Genomic DNA, 20326 nt, shown 5'->3' with positions numbered 1-20326 from the left:
GACCCACTCAGCCCATGACCGATCAGCAAAACTCTGCAGGCACCGACTAGGCACACTTTGTTTGGGAGTTTGTCAAAGGGAACCACGGCGCTCACCAGGACGAGGTGGCCGAGTGGTTAAGGCGATGGACTGCTAATCCATTGTGCTCTGCATGCATGGGTTCGAATCCCATCCTCGTCGATTTCTTCTGCTTCGTCCAAGCTGAAATCTTTGTTTGCTAATCCTCTTTTTACTGGACAAGCAGTGATTGTCCCCTCCATGGTGGACTTTAACTGTGACCTCTCAAGACGGCTCTTATTAAAGCTAGGAAAGACGCATATTTGTTGTGTGGCATACAAGTTACGTGGCATATCAACGGGTTAAGTCCACTCTTTTTATTTTTCATGCTTGATGGCATCCTCGGCCTTCTCATGAAGATGAAGGCCTCTTTGTCCTTTGCAGCCTTTAGCTGGTACTGATTCTAGATCCCCTGACTGGTCTACCTTAGGACTGTGTGAAAGACAAGTAAGATGTCAGACGTGAGCGAATAACTTTTTTTTGGTTTGCTTCAGAAGCTCAAAAGAGAAGAAAGAAAGGCACTGCCGAGATTCGAACTCAGGATCTCCTGTTTACTAGACAGGCACTTTAACCAACTAAGCCACAGCGCCTTGTGATGGCAAAGCTGGCACAGCTGTGCAGCTTAAAAAAAACGCCACTGCTATCGGATGTTTCCAATTCCTGCAACCTTTCATGACCTGATGGGGTGGCTCAAACCTTCATGGTTTTTCTTTTCAGGGCTGGAAAAAGGAAGGTGAGCAGATACTAGGTAGACAACTGAGGTGTGTCCCTTTATTCGCAGTCGTTTTCCACTGCTTTCTTTAAGGGCCCACACGGTACTGGAGTTCTGTTCCATACTTGGCAGCAACTTGTAAAAGGATGAAGCTTTCAGTCATGACAATTAGAAAAGCAAAAACTTTTTGAAAAAGGCATCCACACCGACAAATTTGCAGACGACAATAGCAGCTGGAACTTCGTGGAGAGCTAGAGGTTTGCGATTCCATAGGTGATTGAGCCGCTTCTTAGCAGAGCAAGAATTGTTACCTGCTCTGCTTTCCCTGCATAAGGCAGAATAGATGGATGGAAGACATGCCAGGGATGTCTGGAAATGGTTTGGCATCCCTTAGCATAGGTCCACCTTTCAAGGGTTTTCCATGCATCTTCTTGAGGCATTACTTACTGTAGGAGGCGAGGTATGACCCACTCAGCCCATGACCGATCAGCAAAACTCTGCAGGCACCGACTAGGCACACTTTGTTTGGGAGTTTGTCAAAGGGAACCACGGCGCTCACCAGGACGAGGTGGCCGAGTGGTTAAGGTGATGGACAGCTAATCCATTGTGCTCTGCATGCATGGGTTCGAATCCCATCCTCGTCGATTTCTTCTGCTTCGTCCAAGCTGAAATCTTTGTTTGCTAATCCTCTTTTTACTGGACAAGCAGTGATTGTCCCCTCCATGGTGGACTTTAACTGTGACCTCTCAAGACGGCTCTTATTAAAGCTAGGAAAGACGCATATTTGTTGTGTGGCATACAAGTTACGTGGCATATCAACGGGTTAAGTCCACTCTTTTTATTTTTCATGCTTGATGGCATCCTCGGCCTTCTCATGAAGATGAAGGCCTCTTTGTCCTTTGCAGCCTTTAGCTGGTACTGATTCTAGATCCCCTGACTGGTCTACCTTAGGACTGTGTGAAAGACAAGTAAGATGTCAGACGTGAGCGAATAACTTTTTTTTGGTTTGCTTCAGAAGCTCAAAAGAGAAGAAAGAAAGGCACTGCCGAGATTCGAACTCAGGATCTCCTGTTTACTAGACAGGCGCTTTAACCAACTAAGCCACAGCGCCTTGTGATGGCAAAGCTGGCACAGCTGTGCAGCTTAAAAAAAACGCCACTGCTATCGGATGTTTCCAATTCCTGCAACCTTTCATGACCTGATGGGGTGGCTCAAACCTTCATGGTTTTTCTTTTCAGGGCTGGAAAAAGGAAGGTGAGCAGATACTAGGTAGACAACTGAGGTGTGTCCCTTTATCCGCAGTCGTTTTCCACTGCTTTCTTTAAGGGCCCACACGGTACTGGAGTTCTGTTCCATACTTGGCAGCAACTTGTAAAAGGATGAAGCTTTCAGTCATGACAATTAGAAAAGCAAAAACTTTTTGAAAAAGGCATCCACACCGACAAATTTGCAGACGACAATAGCAGCTGGAACTTCGTGGAGAGCTAGAGGTTTGCGGTTCCATAGGTGATTGAGCCGCTTCTTAGCAGAGCAAGAATTGTTACCTGCTCTGCTTTCCATGCATAAGGCAGAATAGATGGATGGAAGACATGCCAGGGATGTCTGGAAATGGTTTGGCATCCCTTAGCATAGGTCCACCTTTCAAGGGTTTTCCATGCATCTTCTTGAGGCATTACTTACTGTAGGAGGCGAGGTATGACCCACTCAGCCCATGACCGATCAGCAAAACTCTGCAGGCACCGACTAGGCACACTTTGTTTGGGAGTTTGTCAAAGGGAACCACGGCGCTCACCAGGACGAGGTGGCCGAGTGGTTAAGGCGATGGACAGCTAATCCATTGTGCTCTGCATGCATGGGTTCGAATCCCATCCTCGGCGATTTCTTCTGCTTCGTCCAAGCTGAAATCTTTGTTTGCTAATCCTCTTTTTACTGGACAAGCAGTGATTGTCCCCTCCATGGTGGACTTTAACTGTGACCTCTCAAGACGGCTCTTATTAAAGCTAGGAAAGACGCATATTTGTTGTGTGGCATACAAGTTACGTGGCATATCAACGGGTTAAGTCCATTCTTTTTATTTTTCATGCTTGATGGCATCCTCGGCCTTCTCATGAAGATGAAGGCCTCTTTGTCCTTTGCAGCCTTTAGCTGGTACTGATTCTAGATCCCCTGACTGGTCTACCTTAGGACTGTGTGAAAGACAAGTAAGATGTCAGACGTGAGCGAATAACTTTTTTTTGGTTTGCTTCAGAAGCTCAAAAGAGAAGAAAGAAAGGCACTGCCGAGATTCGAACTCAGGATCTCCTGTTTACTAGACAGGCGCTTTAACCAACTAAGCCACAGCGCCTTGTGGTGGCAAAGCTGGCACAGCTGTGCAGCTTAAAAAAAACGCCACTGCTATCGGATGTTTCCAATTCCTGCAACCTTTCATGACCTGATGGGGTGGCTCAAACCTTCATGGTTTTTCTTTTCAGGGCTGGAAAAAGGAAGGTGAGCAGATACTAGGTAGTCAACTGAGGTGTGTCCCTTTATCCGCAGTCGTTTTCCACTGCTTTCTTTAAGGGCCCACACGGTACTGGAGTTCTGTTCCATACTTGGCAGCAACTTGTAAAAGGATGAAGCTTTCAGTCATGACAATTAGAAAAGCAAAAACTTTTTGAAAAAGGCATCCACACCGACAAATTTGCAGACGACAATAGCAGCTGGAACTTCGTGGAGAGCTAGAGGTTTGCGGTTCCATAGGTGATTGAGCCGCTTCTTAGCAGAGCAAGAATTGTTACCTGCTCTGCTTTCCATGCATAAGGCAGAATAGATGGATGGAAGACATGCCAGGGATGTCTGGAAATGGTTTGGCATCCCTTAGCATAGGTCCACCTTTCAAGGGTTTTCCATGCATCTTCTTGAGGCATTACTTACTGTAGGAGGCGAGGTATGACCCACTCAGCCCATGACCGATCAGCAAAACTCTGCAGGCACCGACTAGGCACACTTTGTTTGGGAGTTTGTCAAAGGGAACCACGGCGCTCACCAGGACGAGGTGGCCGAGTGGTTAAGGCGATGGACTGCTAATCCATTGTGCTCTGCATGCATGGGTTCGAATCCCATCCTCGTCGATTTGTTCTGCTTCGTCCAAGCTGAAATCTTTGTTTGCTAATCCTCTTTTTACTGGACAAGCAGTGATTGTCCCCTCCATGGTGGACTTTAACTGTGACCTCTCAAGACGGCTCTTATTAAAGCTAGGAAAGACGCATATTTGTTGTGTGGCATACAAGTTACGTGGCATATCAACGGGTTAAGTCCACTCTTTTTATTTTTCATGCTTGATGGCATCCTCGGCCTTCTCATGAAGATGAAGGCCTCTTTGTCCTTTGCAGCCTTTAGCTGGTACTGATTCTAGATCCCCTGACTGGTCTACCTTAGGACTGTGTGAAAGACAAGTAAGATGTCAGACGTGAGCGAATAACTTTTTTTTGGTTTGCTTCAGAAGCTCAAAAGAGAAGAAAGAAAGGCACTGCCGAGATTCGAACTCAGGATCTCCTGTTTACTAGACAGGCGCTTTAACCAACTAAGCCACAGCGCCTTGTGATGGCAAAGCTGGCACAGCTGTGCAGCTTAAAAAAAACGCCACTGCTATCGGATGTTTCCAATTCCTGCAACCTTTCATGACCTGATGGGGTGGCTCAAACCTTCATGGTTTTTCTTTTCAGGGCTGGAAAAAGGAAGGTGAGCAGATACTAGGTAGACAACTGAGGTGTGTCCCTTTATCCGCAGTCGTTTTCCACTGCTTTCTTTAAGGGCCCACACGGTACTGGAGTTCTGTTCCATACTTGGCAGCAACTTGTAAAAGGATGAAGCTTTCAGTCATGACAATTAGAAAAGCAAAAACTTTTTGAAAAAGGCATCCACACCGACAAATTTGCAGACGACAATAGCAGCTGGAACTTCGTGGAGAGCTAGAGGTTTGCGGTTCCATAGGTGATTGAGCCGCTTCTTAGCAGAGCAAGAATTGTTACCTGCTCTGCTTTCCATGCATAAGGCAGAATAGATGGATGGAAGACATGCCAGGGATGTCTGGAAATGGTTTGGCATCCCTTAGCATAGGTCCACCTTTCAAGGGTTTTCCATGCATCTTCTTGAGGCATTACTTACTGTAGGAGGCGAGGTATGACCCACTCAGCCCATGACCGATCAGCAAAACTCTGCAGGCACCGACTAGGCACACTTTGTTTGGGAGTTTGTCAAAGGGAACCACGGCGCTCACCAGGACGAGGTGGCCGAGTGGTTAAGGCGATGGACAGCTAATCCATTGTGCTCTGCATGCATGGGTTCGAATCCCATCCTCGTCGATTTCTTCTGCTTCGTCCAAGCTGAAATCTTTGTTTGCTAATCCTCTTTTTACTGGACAAGCAGTGATTGTCCCCTCCATGGTGGACTTTAACTGTGACCTCTCAAGACGGCTCTTATTAAAGCTAGGAAAGACGCATATTTGTTGTGTGGCATACAAGTTACGTGGCATATCAACGGGTTAAGTCCACTCTTTTTATTTTTCATGCTTGATGGCATCCTCGGCCTTCTCATGAAGATGGAGGCCTCTTTGTCCTTTGCAGCCTTTAGCTGGTACTGATTCTAGATCCCCTGACTGGTCTACCTTAGGACTGTGTGAAAGACAAGTAAGATGTCAGACGTGAGCGAATAACTTTTTTTTGGTTTGCTTCAGAAGCTCAAAAGAGAAGAAAGGAAGGCACTGCCGAGATTCGAACTCAGGATCTCCTGTTTACTAGACAGGCGCTTTAACCAACTAAGCCACAGCGCCTTGTGATGGCAAAGATGGCACAGCTGTGCAGCTTAAAAAAAACGCCACTGCTATCGGATGTTTCCAATTCCTGCAACCTTTCATGACCTGATGGGGTGGCTCAAACCTTCATGGTTTTTCTTTTCAGGGCTGGAAAAAGGAAGGTGAGCAGATACTAGGTAGACAACTGAGGTGTGTCCCTTTATCCGCAGTCGTTTTCCACTGCTTTCTTTAAGGGCCCACACGGTACTGGAGTTCTGTTCCATACTTGGCAGCAACTTGTAAAAGGATGAAGCTTTCAGTCATGACAATTAGAAAAGCAAAAACTTTTTGAAAAAGGCATCCACACCGACAAATTTGCAGACGACAATAGCAGCTGGAACTTCGTGGAGAGCTAGAGGTTTGCGGTTCCATAGGTGATTGAGCCGCTTCTTAGCAGAGCAAGAATTGTTACCTGCTCTGCTTTCCATGCATAAGGCAGAATAGATGGATGGAAGACATGCCAGGGATGTCTGGAAATGGTTTGGCATCCCTTAGCATAGGTCCACCTTTCAAGGGTTTTCCATGCATCTTCTTGAGGCATTACTTACTGTAGGAGGCGAGGTATGACCCACTGAGCCCATGACCGATCAGCAAAACTCTGCAGGCACCGACTAGGCACACTTTGTTTGGGAGTTTGTCAAAGGGAACCACGGCGCTCACCAGGACGAGGTGGCCGAGTGGTTAAGGCGATGGACTGCTAATCCATTGTGCTCTGCATGCATGGGTTCGAATCCCATCCTCGTCGATTTCTTCTGCTTCGTCCAAGCTGAAATCTTTGTTTGCTAATCCTCTTTTTACTGGACAAGCAGTGATTGTCCCCTCCATGGTGGACTTTAACTGTGACCTCTCAAGACGGCTCTTATTAAAGCTAGGAAAGACGCATATTTGTTGTGTGGCATACAAGTTACGTGGCATATCAACGGGTTAAGTCCACTCTTTTTATTTTTCATGCTTGATGGCATCCTCGGCCTTCTCATGAAGATGAAGGCCTCTTTGTCCTTTGCAGCCTTTAGCTGGTACTGATTCTAGATCCCCTGACTGGTCTACCTTAGGACTGTGTGAAAGACAAGTAAGATGTCAGACGTGAGCGAATAACTTTTTTTTGGTTTGCTTCAGAAGCTCAAAAGAGAAGAAAGAAAGGCACTGCCGAGATTCGAACTCAGGATCTCCTGTTTACTAGACAGGCGCTTTAACCAACTAAGCCACAGCGCCTTGTGATGGCAAAGCTGGCACAGCTGTGCAGCTTAAAAAAAACGCCACTGCTATCGGATGTTTCCAATTCCTGCAACCTTTCATGACCTGATGGGGTGGCTCAAACCTTCATGGTTTTTCTTTTCAGGGCTGGAAAAAGGAAGGTGAGCAGATACTAGGTAGACAACTGAGGTGTGTCCCTTTATCCGCAGTCGTTTTCCACTGCTTTCTTTAAGGGCCCACACGGTACTGGAGTTCTGTTCCATACTTGGCAGCAACTTGTAAAAGGATGAAGCTTTCAGTCATGACAATTAGAAAAGCAAAAACTTTTTGAAAAAGGCATCCACACCGACAAATTTGCAGACGACAATAGCAGCTGGAACTTCGTGGAGAGCTAGAGGTTTGCGGTTCCATAGGTGATTGAGCCGCTTCTTAGCAGAGCAAGAATTGTTACCTGCTCTGCTTTCCATGCATAAGGCAGAATAGATGGATGGAAGACATGCCAGGGATGTCTGGAAATGGTTTGGCATCCCTTAGCATAGGTCCACCTTTCAAGGGTTTTCCATGCATCTTCTTGAGGCATTACTTACTGTAGGAGGCGAGGTATGACCCACTCAGCCCATGACCGATCAGCAAAACTCTGCAGGCACCGACTAGACACACTTTGTTTGGGAGTTTGTCAAAGGGAACCACGGCGCTCACCAGGACGAGGTGGCCGAGTGGTTAAGGCGATGGACTGCTAATCCATTGTGCTCTGCATGCATGGGTTCGAATCCCATCCTCGTCGATTTGTTCTGCTTCGTCCAAGCTGAAATCTTTGTTTGCTAATCCTCTTTTTACTGGACAAGCAGTGATTGTCCCCTCCATGGTGGACTTTAACTGTGACCTCTCAAGACGGCTCTTATTAAAGCTAGGAAAGACGCATATTTGTTGTGTGGCATACAAGTTACGTGGCATATCAACGGGTTAAGTCCACTCTTTTTATTTTTCATGCTTGATGGCATCCTCGGCCTTCTCATGAAGATGAAGGCCTCTTTGTCCTTTGCAGCCTTTAGCTGGTACTGATTCTAGATCCCCTGACTGGTCTACCTTAGGACTGTGTGAAAGACAAGTAAGATGTCAGACGTGAGCGAATAACTTTTTTTTGGTTTGCTTCAGAAGCTCAAAAGAGAAGAAAGAAAGGCACTGCCGAGATTCGAACTCAGGATCTCCTGTTTACTAGACAGGCGCTTTAACCAACTAAGCCACAGCGCCTTGTGATGGCAAAGCTGGCACAGCTGTGCAGCTTAAAAAAAACGCCACTGCTATCGGATGTTTCCAATTCCTGCAACCTTTCATGACCTGATGGGGTGGCTCAAACCTTCATGGTTTTTCTTTTCAGGGCTGGAAAAAGGAAGGTGAGCAGATACTAGGTAGACAACTGAGGTGTGTCCCTTTATCCGCAGTCGTTTTCCACTGCTTTCTTTAAGGGCCCACACAGTACTGGAGTTCTGTTCCATACTTGGCAGCAACTTGTAAAAGGATGAAGCTTTCAGTCATGACAATTAGAAAAGCAAAAACTTTTTGAAAAAGGCATCCACACCGACAAATTTGCAGACGACAATAGCAGCTGGAACTTCGTGGAGAGCTAGAGGTTTGCGGTTCCATAGGTGATTGAGCCGCTTCTTAGCAGAGCAAGAATTGTTACCTGCTCTGCTTTCCATGCATAAGGCAGAATAGATGGATGGAAGACATGCCAGGGATGTCTGGAAATGGTTTGGCATCCCTTAGCATAGGTCCACCTTTCAAGGGTTTTCCATGCATCTTCTTGAGGCATTACTTACTGTAGGAGGCGAGGTATGACCCACTCAGCCCATGACCGATCAGCAAAACTCTGCAGGCACCGACTAGGCACACTTTGTTTGGGAGTTTGTCAAAGGGAACCACGGCGCTCACCAGGACGAGGTGGCCGAGTGGTTAAGGCGATGGACAGCTAATCCATTGTGCTCTGCATGCATGGGTTCGAATCCCATCCTCGTCGATTTCTTCTGCTTCGTCCAAGCTGAAATCTTTGTTTGCTAATCCTCTTTTTACTGGACAAGCAGTGATTGTCCCCTCCATGGTGGACTTTAACTGTGACCTCTCAAGACGGCTCTTATTAAAGCTAGGAAAGACGCATATTTGTTGTGTGGCATACAAGTTACGTGGCATATCAACGGGTTAAGTCCACTCTTTTTATTTTTCATGCTTGATGGCATCCTCGGCCTTCTCATGAAGATGGAGGCCTCTTTGTCCTTTGCAGCCTTTAGCTGGTACTGATTCTAGATCCCCTGACTGGTCTACCTTAGGACTGTGTGAAAGACAAGTAAGATGTCAGACGTGAGCGAATAACTTTTTTTTGGTTTGCTTCAGAAGCTCAAAAGAGAAGAAAGGAAGGCACTGCCGAGATTCGAACTCAGGATCTCCTGTTTACTAGACAGGCGCTTTAACCAACTAAGCCACAGCGCCTTGTGATGGCAAAGATGGCACAGCTGTGCAGCTTAAAAAAAACGCCACTGCTATCGGATGTTTCCAATTCCTGCAACCTTTCATGACCTGATGGGGTGGCTCAAACCTTCATGGTTTTTCTTTTCAGGGCTGGAAAAAGGAAGGTGAGCAGATACTAGGTAGACAACTGAGGTGTGTCCCTTTATCCGCAGTCGTTTTCCACTGCTTTCTTTAAGGGCCCACACGGTACTGGAGTTCTGTTCCATACTTGGCAGCAACTTGTAAAAGGATGAAGCTTTCAGTCATGACAATTAGAAAAGCAAAAACTTTTTGAAAAAGGCATCCACACCGACAAATTTGCAGACGACAATAGCAGCTGGAACTTCGTGGAGAGCTAGAGGTTTGCGGTTCCATAGGTGATTGAGCCGCTTCTTAGCAGAGCAAGAATTGTTACCTGCTCTGCTTTCCATGCATAAGGCAGAATAGATGGATGGAAGACATGCCAGGGATGTCTGGAAATGGTTTGGCATCCCTTAGCATAGGTCCACCTTTCAAGGGTTTTCCATGCATCTTCTTGAGGCATTACTTACTGTAGGAGGCGAGGTATGACCCACTGAGCCCATGACCGATCAGCAAAACTCTGCAGGCACCGACTAGGCACACTTTGTTTGGGAGTTTGTCAAAGGGAACCACGGCGCTCACCAGGACGAGGTGGCCGAGTGGTTAAGGCGATGGACTGCTAATCCATTGTGCTCTGCATGCATGGGTTCGAATCCCATCCTCGTCGATTTCTTCTGCTTCGTCCAAGCTGAAATCTTTGTTTGCTAATCCTCTTTTTACTGGACAAGCAGTGATTGTCCCCTCCATGGTGGACTTTAACTGTGACCTCTCAAGACGGCTCTTATTAAAGCTAGGAAAGACGCATATTTGTTGTGTGGCATACAAGTTACGTGGCATATCAACGGGTTAAGTCCACTCTTTTTATTTTTCATGCTTGATGGCATCCTCGGCCTTCTCATGAAGATGAAGGCCTCTTTGTCCTTTGCAGCCTTTAGCTGGTACTGATTCTAGATCCCCTGACTGGTCTACCTTAGGACTGTGTGAAAGACAAGTAAGATGTCAGACGTGAGCGAATAACTTTTTTTTGGTTTGCTTCAGAAGCTCAAAAGAGAAGAAAGAAAGGCACTGCCGAGATTCGAACTCAGGATCTCCTGTTTACTAGACAGGCGCTTTAACCAACTAAGCCACAGCGCCTTGTGGTGGCAAAGCTGGCACAGCTGTGCAGCTTAAAAAAAACGCCACTGCTATCGGATGTTTCCAATTCCTGCAACCTTTCATGACCTGATGGGGTGGCTCAAACCTTCATGGTTTTTCTTTTCAGGGCTGGAAAAAGGAAGGTGAGCAGATACTAGGTAGTCAACTGAGGTGTGTCCCTTTATCCGCAGTCGTTTTCCACTGCTTTCTTTAAGGGCCCACACGGTACTGGAGTTCTGTTCCATACTTGGCAGCAACTTGTAAAAGGATGAAGCTTTCAGTCATGACAATTAGAAAAGCAAAAACTTTTTGAAAAAGGCATCCACACCGACAAATTTGCAGACGACAATAGCAGCTGGAACTTCGTGGAGAGCTAGAGGTTTGCGGTTCCATAGGTGATTGAGCCGCTTCTTAGCAGAGCAAGAATTGTTACCTGCTCTGCTTTCCATGCATAAGGCAGAATAGATGGATGGAAGACATGCCAGGGATGTCTGGAAATGGTTTGGCATCCCTTAGCATAGGTCCACCTTTCAAGGGTTTTCCATGCATCTTCTTGAGGCATTACTTACTGTAGGAGGCGAGGTATGACCCACTCAGCCCATGACCGATCAGCAAAACTCTGCAGGCACCGACTAGGCACACTTTGTTTGGGAGTTTGTCAAAGGGAACCACGGCGCTCACCAGGACGAGGTGGCCGAGTGGTTAAGGCGATGGACTGCTAATCCATTGTGCTCTGCATGCATGGGTTCGAATCCCATCCTCGTCGATTTGTTCTGCTTCGTCCAAGCTGAAATCTTTGTTTGCTAATCCTCTTTTTACTGGACAAGCAGTGATTGTCCCCTCCATGGTGGACTTTAACTGTGACCTCTCAAGACGGCTCTTATTAAAGCTAGGAAAGACGCATATTTGTTGTGTGGCATACAAGTTACGTGGCATATCAACGGGTTAAGTCCACTCTTTTTATTTTTCATGCTTGATGGCATCCTCGGCCTTCTCATGAAGATGAAGGCCTCTTTGTCCTTTGCAGCCTTTAGCTGGTACTGATTCTAGATCCCCTGACTGGTCTACCTTAGGACTGTGTGAAAGACAAGTAAGATGTCAGACGTGAGCGAATAACTTTTTTTTGGTTTGCTTCAGAAGCTCAAAAGAGAAGAAAGAAAGGCACTGCCGAGATTCGAACTCAGGATCTCCTGTTTACTAGACAGGCGCTTTAACCAACTAAGCCACAGCGCCTTGTGATGGCAAAGCTGGCACAGCTGTGCAGCTTAAAAAAAACGCCACTGCTATCGGATGTTTCCAATTCCTGCAACCTTTCATGACCTGATGGGGTGGCTCAAACCTTCATGGTTTTTCTTTTCAGGGCTGGAAAAAGGAAGGTGAGCAGATACTAGGTAGACAACTGAGGTGTGTCCCTTTATCCGCAGTCGTTTTCCACTGCTTTCTTTAAGGGCCCACACGGTACTGGAGTTCTGTTCCATACTTGGCAGCAACTTGTAAAAGGATGAAGCTTTCAGTCATGACAATTAGAAAAGCAAAAACTTTTTGAAAAAGGCATCCACACCGACAAATTTGCAGACGACAATAGCAGCTGGAACTTCGTGGAGAGCTAGAGGTTTGCGGTTCCATAGGTGATTGAGCCGCTTCTTAGCAGAGCAAGAATTGTTACCTGCTCTGCTTTCCATGCATAAGGCAGAATAGATGGATGGAAGACATGCCAGGGATGTCTGGAAATGGTTTGGCATCCCTTAGCATAGGTCCACCTTTCAAGGGTTTTCCATGCATCTTCTTGAGGCATTACTTACTGTAGGAGGCGAGGTATGACCCACTCAGCCCATGACCGATCAGCAAAACTCTGCAGGCACCGACTAGGCACACTTTGTTTGGGAGTTTGTCAAAGGGAACCACGGCGCTCACCAGGACGAGGTGGCCGAGTGGTTAAGGCGATGGACAGCTAATCCATTGTGCTCTGCATGCATGGGTTCGAATCCCATCCTCGTCGATTTCTTCTGCTTCGTCCAAGCTGAAATCTTTGTTTGCTAATCCTCTTTTTACTGGACAAGCAGTGATTGTCCCCTCCATGGTGGACTTTAACTGTGACCTCTCAAGACGGCTCTTATTAAAGCTAGGAAAGACGCATATTTGTTGTGTGGCATACAAGTTACGTGGCATATCAACGGGTTAAGTCCACTCTTTTTATTTTTCATGCTTGATGGCATCCTCGGCCTTCTCATGAAGATGGAGGCCTCTTTGTCCTTTGCAGCCTTTAGCTGGTACTGATTCTAGATCCCCTGACTGGTCTACCTTAGGACTGTGTGAAAGACAAGTAAGATGTCAGACGTGAGCGAATAACTTTTTTTTGGTTTGCTTCAGAAGCTCAAAAGAGAAGAAAGGAAGGCACTGCCGAGATTCGAACTCAGGATCTCCTGTTTACTAGACAGGCGCTTTAACCAACTAAGCCACAGCGCCTTGTGATGGCAAAGATGGCACAGCTGTGCAGCTTAAAAAAAACGCCACTGCTATCGGATGTTTCCAATTCCTGCAACCTTTCATGACCTGATGGGGTGGCTCAAACCTTCATGGTTTTTCTTTTCAGGGCTGGAAAAAGGAAGGTGAGCAGATACTAGGTAGACAACTGAGGTGTGTCCCTTTATCCGCAGTCGTTTTCCACTGCTTTCTTTAAGGGCCCACACGGTACTGGAGTTCTGTTCCATACTTGGCAGCAACTTGTAAAAGGATGAAGCTTTCAGTCATGACAATTAGAAAAGCAAAAACTTTTTGAAAAAGGCATCCACACCGACAAATTTGCAGACGACAATAGCAGCTGGAACTTCGTGGAGAGCTAGAGGTTTGCGGTTCCATAGGTGATTGAGCCGCTTCTTAGCAGAGCAAGAATTGTTACCTGCTCTGCTTTCCATGCATAAGGCAGAATAGATGGATGGAAGACATGCCAGGGATGTCTGGAAATGGTTTGGCATCCCTTAGCATAGGTCCACCTTTCAAGGGTTTTCCATGCATCTTCTTGAGGCATTACTTACTGTAGGAGGCGAGGTATGACCCACTGAGCCCATGACCGATCAGCAAAACTCTGCAGGCACCGACTAGGCACACTTTGTTTGGGAGTTTGTCAAAGGGAACCACGGCGCTCACCAGGACGAGGTGGCCGAGTGGTTAAGGCGATGGACTGCTAATCCATTGTGCTCTGCATGCATGGGTTCGAATCCCATCCTCGTCGATTTCTTCTGCTTCGTCCAAGCTGAAATCTTTGTTTGCTAATCCTCTTTTTACTGGACAAGCAGTGATTGTCCCCTCCATGGTGGACTTTAACTGTGACCTCTCAAGACGGCTCTTATTAAAGCTAGGAAAGACGCATATTTGTTGTGTGGCATACAAGTTACGTGGCATATCAACGGGTTAAGTCCACTCTTTTTATTTTTCATGCTTGATGGCATCCTCGGCCTTCTCATGAAGATGAAGGCCTCTTTGTCCTTTGCAGCCTTTAGCTGGTACTGATTCTAGATCCCCTGACTGGTCTACCTTAGGACTGTGTGAAAGACAAGTAAGATGTCAGACGTGAGCGAATAACTTTTTTTTGGTTTGCTTCAGAAGCTCAAAAGAGAAGAAAGAAAGGCACTGCCGAGATTCGAACTCAGGATCTCCTGTTTACTAGACAGGCGCTTTAACCAACTAAGCCACAGCGCCTTGTGATGGCAAAGCTGGCACAGCTGTGCAGCTTAAAAAAAACGCCACTGCTATCGGATGTTTCCAATTCCTGCAACCTTTCATGACCTGATGGGGTGGCTCAAACCTTCATGGTTTTTCTTTTCAGGGCTGGAAAAAGGAAGGTGAGCAGATACTAGGTAGACAACTGAGGTGTGTCCCTTTATCCGCAGTCGTTTTCCACTGCTTTCTTTAAGGGCCCACACGGTACTGGAGTTCTGTTCCATACTTGGCAGCAACTTGTAAAAGGATGAAGCTTTCAGTCATGACAATTAGAAAAGCAAAAACTTTTTGAAAAAGGCATCCACACCGACAAATTTGCAGACGACAATAGCAGCTGGAACTTCGTGGAGAGCTAGAGGTTTGCGGTTCCATAGGTGATTGAGCCGCTTCTTAGCAGAGCAAGAATTGTTACCTGCTCTGCTTTCCATGCATAAGGCAGAATAGATGGATGGAAGACATGCCAGGGATGTCTGGAAATGGTTTGGCATCCCTTAGCATAGGTCCACCTTTCAAGGGTTTTCCATGCATCTTCTTGAGGCATTACTTACTGTAGGAGGCGAGGTATGACCCACTCAGCCCATGACCGATCAGCAAAACTCTGCAGGCACCGACTAGACACACTTTGTTTGGGAGTTTGTCAAAGGGAACCACGGCGCTCACCAGGACGAGGTGGCCGAGTGGTTAAGGCGATGGACTGCTAATCCATTGTGCTCTGCATGCATGGGTTCGAATCCCATCCTCGTCGATTTGTTCTGCTTCGTCCAAGCTGAAATCTTTGTTTGCTAATCCTCTTTTTACTGGACAAGCAGTGATTGTCCCCTCCATGGTGGACTTTAACTGTGACCTCTCAAGACGGCTCTTATTAAAGCTAGGAAAGACGCATATTTGTTGTGTGGCATACAAGTTACGTGGCATATCAACGGGTTAAGTCCACTCTTTTTATTTTTCATGCTTGATGGCATCCTCGGCCTTCTCATGAAGATGAAGGCCTCTTTGTCCTTTGCAGCCTTTAGCTGGTACTGATTCTAGATCCCCTGACTGGTCTACCTTAGGACTGTGTGAAAGACAAGTAAGATGTCAGACGTGAGCGAATAACTTTTTTTTGGTTTGCTTCAGAAGCTCAAAAGAGAAGAAAGAAAGGCACTGCCGAGATTCGAACTCAGGATCTCCTGTTTACTAGACAGGCGCTTTAACCAACTAAGCCACAGCGCCTTGTGATGGCAAAGCTGGCACAGCTGTGCAGCTTAAAAAAAACGCCACTGCTATCGGATGTTTCCAATTCCTGCAACCTTTCATGACCTGATGGGGTGGCTCAAACCTTCATGGTTTTTCTTTTCAGGGCTGGAAAAAGGAAGGTGAGCAGATACTAGGTAGACAACTGAGGTGTGTCCCTTTATCCGCAGTCGTTTTCCACTGCTTTCTTTAAGGGCCCACACAGTACTGGAGTTCTGTTCCATACTTGGCAGCAACTTGTAAAAGGATGAAGCTTTCAGTCATGACAATTAGAAAAGCAAAAACTTTTTGAAAAAGGCATCCACACCGACAAATTTGCAGACGACAATAGCAGCTGGAACTTCGTGGAGAGCTAGAGGTTTGCGGTTCCATAGGTGATTGAGCCGCTTCTTAGCAGAGCAAGAATTGTTACCTGCTCTGCTTTCCATGCATAAGGCAGAATAGATGGATGGAAGACATGCCAGGGATGTCTGGAAATGGTTTGGCATCCCTTAGCATAGGTCCACCTTTCAAGGGTTTTCCATGCATCTTCTTGAGGCATTACTTACTGTAGGAGGCGAGGTATGACCCACTCAGCCCATGACCGATCAGCAAAACTCTGCAGGCACCGACTAGGCACACTTTGTTTGGGAGTTTGTCAAAGGGAACCACGGCGCTCACCAGGACGAGGTGGCCGAGTGGTTAAGGCGATGGACAGCTAATCCATTGTGCTCTGCATGCATGGGTTCGAATCCCATCCTCGTCGATTTCTTCTGCTTCGTCCAAGCTGAAATCTTTGTTTGCTAATCCTCTTTTTACTGGACAAGCAGTGATTGTCCCCTCCATGGTGGACTTTAACTGTGACCTCTCAAGACGGCTCTTATTAAAGCTAGGAAAGACGCATATTTGTTGTGTGGCATACAAGTTACGTGGCATATCAACGGGTTAAGTCCACTCTTTTTATTTTTCATGCTTGATGGCATCCTCGGCCTTCTCATGAAGATGGAGGCCTCTTTGTCCTTTGCAGCCTTTAGCTGGTACTGATTCTAGATCCCCTGACTGGTCTACCTTAGGACTGTGTGAAAGACAAGTAAGATGTCAGACGTGAGCGAATAACTTTTTTTTGGTTTGCTTCAGAAGCTCAAAAGAGAAGAAAGGAAGGCACTGCCGAGATTCGAACTCAGGATCTCCTGTTTACTAGACAGGCGCTTTAACCAACTAAGCCACAGCGCCTTGTGATGGCAAAGATGGCACAGCTGTGCAGCTTAAAAAAAACGCCACTGCTATCGGATGTTTCCAATTCCTGCAACCTTTCATGACCTGATGGGGTGGCTCAAACCTTCATGGTTTTTCTTTTCAGGGCTGGAAAAAGGAAGGTGAGCAGATACTAGGTAGACAACTGAGGTGTGTCCCTTTATCCGCAGTCGTTTTCCACTGCTTTCTTTAAGGGCCCACACGGTACTGGAGTTCTGTTCCATACTTGGCAGCAACTTGTAAAAGGATGAAGCTTTCAGTCATGACAATTAGAAAAGCAAAAACTTTTTGAAAAAGGCATCCACACCGACAAATTTGCAGACGACAATAGCAGCTGGAACTTCGTGGAGAGCTAGAGGTTTGCGGTTCCATAGGTGATTGAGCCGCTTCTTAGCAGAGCAAGAATTGTTACCTGCTCTGCTTTCCATGCATAAGGCAGAATAGATGGATGGAAGACATGCCAGGGATGTCTGGAAATGGTTTGGCATCCCTTAGCATAGGTCCACCTTTCAAGGGTTTTCCATGCATCTTCTTGAGGCATTACTTACTGTAGGAGGCGAGGTATGACCCACTGAGCCCATGACCGATCAGCAAAACTCTGCAGGCACCGACTAGGCACACTTTGTTTGGGAGTTTGTCAAAGGGAACCACGGCGCTCACCAGGACGAGGTGGCCGAGTGGTTAAGGCGATGGACTGCTAATCCATTGTGCTCTGCATGCATGGGTTCGAATCCCATCCTCGTCGATTTCTTCTGCTTCGTCCAAGCTGAAATCTTTGTTTGCTAATCCTCTTTTTACTGGACAAGCAGTGATTGTCCCCTCCATGGTGGACTTTAACTGTGACCTCTCAAGACGGCTCTTATTAAAGCTAGGAAAGACGCATATTTGTTGTGTGGCATACAAGTTACGTGGCATATCAACGGGTTAAGTCCACTCTTTTTATTTTTCATGCTTGATGGCATCCTCGGCCTTCTCATGAAGATGAAGGCCTCTTTGTCCTTTGCAGCCTTTAGCTGGTACTGATTCTAGATCCCCTGACTGGTCTACCTTAGGACTGTGTGAAAGACAAGTAAGATGTCAGACGTGAGCGAATAACTTTTTTTTGGTTTGCTTCAGAAGCTCAAAAGAGAAGAAAGAAAGGCACTGCCGAGATTCGAACTCAGGATCTCCTGTTTACTAGACAGGCGCTTTAACCAACTAAGCCACAGCGCCTTGTGATGGCAAAGCTGGCACAGCTGTGCAGCTTAAAAAAAACGCCACTGCTATCGGATGTTTCCAATTCCTGCAACCTTTCATGACCTGATGGGGTGGCTCAAACCTTCATGGTTTTTCTTTTCAGGGCTGGAAAAAGGAAGGTGAGCAGATACTAGGTAGACAACTGAGGTGTGTCCCTTTATCCGCAGTCGTTTTCCACTGCTTTCTTTAAGGGCCCACACGGTACTGGAGTTCTGTTCCATACTTGGCAGCAACTTGTAAAAGGATGAAGCTTTCAGTCATGACAATTAGAAAAGCAAAAACTTTTTGAAAAAGGCATCCACACCGACAAATTTGCAGACGACAATAGCAGCTGGAACTTCGTGGAGAGCTAGAGGTTTGCGGTTCCATAGGTGATTGAGCCGCTTCTTAGCAGAGCAAGAATTGTTACCTGCTCTGCTTTCCATGCATAAGGCAGAATAGATGGATGGAAGACATGCCAGGGATGTCTGGAAATGGTTTGGCATCCCTTAGCATAGGTCCACCTTTCAAGGGTTTTCCATGCATCTTCTTGAGGCATTACTTACTGTAGGAGGCGAGGTATGACCCACTCAGCCCATGACCGATCAGCAAAACTCTGCAGGCACCGACTAGGCACACTTTGTTTGGGAGTTTGTCAAAGGGAACCACGGCGCTCACCAGGACGAGGTGGCCGAGTGGTTAAGGCGATGGACTGCTAATCCATTGTGCTCTGCATGCATGGGTTCGAATCCCATCCTCGTCGATTTCTTCTGCTTCGTCCAAGCTGAAATCTTTGTTTGCTAATCCTCTTTTTACTGGACAAGCAGTGATTGTCCCCTCCATGGTGGACTTTAACTGTGACCTCTCAAGACGGCTCTTATTAAAGCTAGGAAAGACGCATATTTGTTGTGTGGCATACAAGTTACGTGGCATATCAACGGGTTAAGTCCACTCTTTTTATTTTTCATGCTTGATGGCATCCTCGGCCTTCTCATGAAGATGAAGGCCTCTTTGTCCTTTGCAGCCTTTAGCTGGTACTGATTCTAGATCCCCTGACTGGTCTACCTTAGGACTGTGTGAAAGACAAGTAAGATGTCAGACGTGAGCGAATAACTTTTTTTTGGTTTGCTTCAGAAGCTCAAAAGAGAAGAAAGAAAGGCACTGCCGAGATTCGAACTCAGGATCTCCTGTTTACTAGACAGGCGCTTTAACCAACTAAGCCACAGCGCCTTGTGATGGCAAAGCTGGCACAGCTGTGCAGCTTAAAAAAAACGCCACTGCTATCGGATGTTTCCAATTCCTGCAACCTTTCATGACCTGATGGGGTGGCTCAAACCTTCATGGTTTTTCTTTTCAGGGCTGGAAAAAGGAAGGTGAGCAGATACTAGGTAGACAACTGAGGTGTGTCCCTTTATCCGCAGTCGTTTTCCACTGCTTTCTTTAAGGGCCCACACGGTACTGGAGTTCTGTTCCATACTTGGCAGCAACTTGTAAAAGGATGAAGCTTTCAGTCATGACAATTAGAAAAGCAAAAACTTTTTGAAAAAGGCATCCACACCGACAAATTTGCAGACGACAATAGCAGCTGGAACTTCGTGGAGAGCTAGAGGTTTGCGGTTCCATAGGTGATTGAGCCGCTTCTTAGCAGAGCAAGAATTGTTACCTGCTCTGCTTTCCATGCATAAGGCAGAATAGATGGATGGAAGACATGCCAGGGATGTCTGGAAATGGTTTGGCATCCCTTAGCATAGGTCCACCTTTCAAGGGTTTTCCATGCATCTTCTTGAGGCATTACTTACTGTAGGAGGCGAGGTATGACCCACTCAGCCCATGACCGATCAGCAAAACTCTGCAGGCACCGACTAGGCACACTTTGTTTGGGAGTTTGTCAAAGGGAACCACGGCGCTCACCAGGACGAGGTGGCCGAGTGGTTAAGGCGATGGACTGCTAATCCATTGTGCTCTGCATGCATGGGTTCGAATCCCATCCTCGTCGATTTCTTCTGCTTCGTCCAAGCTGAAATCTTTGTTTGCTAATCCTCTTTTTACTGGACAAGCAGTGATTGTCCCCTCCATGGTGGACTTTAACTGTGACCTCTCAAGACGGCTCTTATTAAAGCTAGGAAAGACGCATATTTGTTGTGTGGCATACAAGTTACGTGGCATATCAACGGGTTAAGTCCACTCTTTTTATTTTTCATGCTTGATGGCATCCTCGGCCTTCTCATGAAGATGAAGGCCTCTTTGTCCTTTGCAGCCTTTAGCTGGTACTGATTCTAGATCCCCTGACTGGTCTACCTTAGGACTGTGTGAAAGACAAGTAAGATGTCAGACGTGAGCGAATAACTTTTTTTTGGTTTGCTTCAGAAGCTCAAAAGAGAAGAAAGAAAGGCACTGCCGAGATTCGAACTCAG

General features: G+C 46.6%; 21 non-coding genes across 21 annotated transcripts; 11 read left to right on the top strand and 10 right to left on the bottom strand.

Moving 5' to 3' along the window:
* The first annotated feature begins 98 nt into the window (after positions 1–98).
* Positions 99–180, top strand: TRNAS-GCU (transfer RNA serine (anticodon GCU)). The gene has a single exon. It is a non-coding gene; the product is annotated as a tRNA-Ser (tRNA).
* Positions 181–1806: 1626 nt separating this feature from the next.
* On the bottom strand, positions 1807–1880 carry TRNAT-AGU (transfer RNA threonine (anticodon AGU)). The gene has a single exon. It is a non-coding gene; the product is annotated as a tRNA-Thr (tRNA).
* A 1159-nt stretch (positions 1881–3039) lies between these two features.
* TRNAT-AGU (transfer RNA threonine (anticodon AGU)) lies at positions 3040–3113 on the bottom strand. Its single transcript has one exon. It is a non-coding gene; the product is annotated as a tRNA-Thr (tRNA).
* Positions 3114–3797: 684 nt separating this feature from the next.
* TRNAS-GCU (transfer RNA serine (anticodon GCU)) lies at positions 3798–3879 on the top strand. Its single transcript has one exon. It is a non-coding gene; the product is annotated as a tRNA-Ser (tRNA).
* A 393-nt stretch (positions 3880–4272) lies between these two features.
* Positions 4273–4346, bottom strand: TRNAT-AGU (transfer RNA threonine (anticodon AGU)). Its single transcript has one exon. It is a non-coding gene; the product is annotated as a tRNA-Thr (tRNA).
* Positions 4347–5505: 1159 nt separating this feature from the next.
* TRNAT-AGU (transfer RNA threonine (anticodon AGU)) lies at positions 5506–5579 on the bottom strand. The gene has a single exon. It is a non-coding gene; the product is annotated as a tRNA-Thr (tRNA).
* Positions 5580–6263: 684 nt separating this feature from the next.
* TRNAS-GCU (transfer RNA serine (anticodon GCU)) lies at positions 6264–6345 on the top strand. The gene has a single exon. It is a non-coding gene; the product is annotated as a tRNA-Ser (tRNA).
* Positions 6346–6738: 393 nt separating this feature from the next.
* TRNAT-AGU (transfer RNA threonine (anticodon AGU)) lies at positions 6739–6812 on the bottom strand. Its single transcript has one exon. It is a non-coding gene; the product is annotated as a tRNA-Thr (tRNA).
* Positions 6813–7496: 684 nt separating this feature from the next.
* TRNAS-GCU (transfer RNA serine (anticodon GCU)) lies at positions 7497–7578 on the top strand. The gene has a single exon. It is a non-coding gene; the product is annotated as a tRNA-Ser (tRNA).
* A 393-nt stretch (positions 7579–7971) lies between these two features.
* Positions 7972–8045, bottom strand: TRNAT-AGU (transfer RNA threonine (anticodon AGU)). Its single transcript has one exon. It is a non-coding gene; the product is annotated as a tRNA-Thr (tRNA).
* A 1159-nt stretch (positions 8046–9204) lies between these two features.
* TRNAT-AGU (transfer RNA threonine (anticodon AGU)) lies at positions 9205–9278 on the bottom strand. Its single transcript has one exon. It is a non-coding gene; the product is annotated as a tRNA-Thr (tRNA).
* A 684-nt stretch (positions 9279–9962) lies between these two features.
* On the top strand, positions 9963–10044 carry TRNAS-GCU (transfer RNA serine (anticodon GCU)). The gene has a single exon. It is a non-coding gene; the product is annotated as a tRNA-Ser (tRNA).
* A 393-nt stretch (positions 10045–10437) lies between these two features.
* Positions 10438–10511, bottom strand: TRNAT-AGU (transfer RNA threonine (anticodon AGU)). The gene has a single exon. It is a non-coding gene; the product is annotated as a tRNA-Thr (tRNA).
* A 684-nt stretch (positions 10512–11195) lies between these two features.
* Positions 11196–11277, top strand: TRNAS-GCU (transfer RNA serine (anticodon GCU)). Its single transcript has one exon. It is a non-coding gene; the product is annotated as a tRNA-Ser (tRNA).
* A 393-nt stretch (positions 11278–11670) lies between these two features.
* On the bottom strand, positions 11671–11744 carry TRNAT-AGU (transfer RNA threonine (anticodon AGU)). The gene has a single exon. It is a non-coding gene; the product is annotated as a tRNA-Thr (tRNA).
* Positions 11745–12903: 1159 nt separating this feature from the next.
* TRNAT-AGU (transfer RNA threonine (anticodon AGU)) lies at positions 12904–12977 on the bottom strand. The gene has a single exon. It is a non-coding gene; the product is annotated as a tRNA-Thr (tRNA).
* A 684-nt stretch (positions 12978–13661) lies between these two features.
* TRNAS-GCU (transfer RNA serine (anticodon GCU)) lies at positions 13662–13743 on the top strand. Its single transcript has one exon. It is a non-coding gene; the product is annotated as a tRNA-Ser (tRNA).
* Positions 13744–14894: 1151 nt separating this feature from the next.
* TRNAS-GCU (transfer RNA serine (anticodon GCU)) lies at positions 14895–14976 on the top strand. The gene has a single exon. It is a non-coding gene; the product is annotated as a tRNA-Ser (tRNA).
* Positions 14977–17360: 2384 nt separating this feature from the next.
* Positions 17361–17442, top strand: TRNAS-GCU (transfer RNA serine (anticodon GCU)). Its single transcript has one exon. It is a non-coding gene; the product is annotated as a tRNA-Ser (tRNA).
* A 1151-nt stretch (positions 17443–18593) lies between these two features.
* TRNAS-GCU (transfer RNA serine (anticodon GCU)) lies at positions 18594–18675 on the top strand. Its single transcript has one exon. It is a non-coding gene; the product is annotated as a tRNA-Ser (tRNA).
* Positions 18676–19826: 1151 nt separating this feature from the next.
* Positions 19827–19908, top strand: TRNAS-GCU (transfer RNA serine (anticodon GCU)). The gene has a single exon. It is a non-coding gene; the product is annotated as a tRNA-Ser (tRNA).
* The last annotated feature ends 418 nt before the right edge of the window (positions 19909–20326 follow it).

This window comes from Engystomops pustulosus, chromosome 7 (assembly GCF_040894005.1).
Source record: "Engystomops pustulosus chromosome 7, aEngPut4.maternal, whole genome shotgun sequence".
Classification (NCBI taxonomy): Eukaryota; Metazoa; Chordata; class Amphibia; order Anura; family Leptodactylidae; genus Engystomops; species Engystomops pustulosus.
This window is presented reverse-complemented; position numbering and strand designations above follow the sequence as displayed.